The sequence below is a fragment of the Wasmannia auropunctata genome, unplaced genomic scaffold (genome assembly GCF_000956235.1).
Source record: "Wasmannia auropunctata unplaced genomic scaffold, wasmannia.A_1.0 LD319912.1, whole genome shotgun sequence".
In the NCBI taxonomy this organism is placed as follows: Eukaryota; Metazoa; Arthropoda; class Insecta; order Hymenoptera; family Formicidae; genus Wasmannia; species Wasmannia auropunctata.
Window position 1 is genome coordinate 123,041 of NW_012042978.1, and position 1,110 is coordinate 124,150.

The window sequence follows — 1,110 nt, forward strand, 5'->3', positions numbered from 1 at the left end:
CGCCGCGCCGCGCCGCGCCGGCGGCCGGTCGGTCGGGGTATCGCGTGAGACGCGCGTCGCTTTGCACGGCGAACCTCAATCACCTGCAGATCACCGTCCCCATCCACATTCAGGATTCGTCCTCTCGACATTCGCAGCCTCCCGAGTGAAACGCGGCCGAGGTGATACCGTGCAACATCGCGACCGAAGAGCAGCGGCAATCCAATAGATAGAACTTAGGGTGCGCGCGTTCCATTTAACGCTCGCAACGCTCTTGGAATTATTTCATCCTTGCTTATAAAATGTCAAACAAGATCAAACAAGGATAATAATGCTCGCGAGCGTTGCGAACGTTAAGCGGAACGCAGCCAACAGTCGGCATGTGAACAAAGGAATACAACGCGCGCCAGAACATTATTTTGCGCAACGCAGTTGTTTCCCGTCGGTCGGTCTTCGTCACTTCCGTTTACCGACGATAAAACGAGCGGTTTCAGTCACCGCGCTCCAGGATCGCTGCGTACGCCTGAACCAGGCAACCACTCGTGCTCGTCTTGGATGCCCGATGCCATCCTTCGAGGGGGAGGGTCGCTCCTGCTCTTGTTTTCCTTCTCTGAGACGGAGACCTCCGTTAGGGGAGCGGAGAAAACTCGAAGGACCCGAGAGAGAGAGCCCACGAAGATGCGTGGTGGTCGAGCGTGAAAACGAGTTCACTGGTTATATATTTCTCGGTTCGCCGGGGCGTTAAAGTGTTGAAATTTCATTGAGGATCTAATGAAGCGCGGCCGGATAAGGTCTCTCCTTCTCGCGCGGGCTGTTTGTTCGTAGGGTGGATGGCCCTTCGAGATGCGTAAGCGAATTTACATGCTTCAGGGTGGTTCTCTCTCGGTTACTCCGTCTCTCGGAAGACCGGAGTGTGCTGGGCTCGAGCTTTTCAGCCAGAACGTCCGCTCACGTTTGAGAGGGACCCCCACCTTGCATTTCATTAACTTTCCGTTAGTATTTCCTCCGACGTAATGTACGCGTTAATAAATTTTTTTTTAATTTTATACAGTAAAGTTGAATAATAAATCTAGAAAAAATTGTACTAGGTTCTAGAGGTGTGCAAATTGTTCGAATTCGAATCGAATCGAA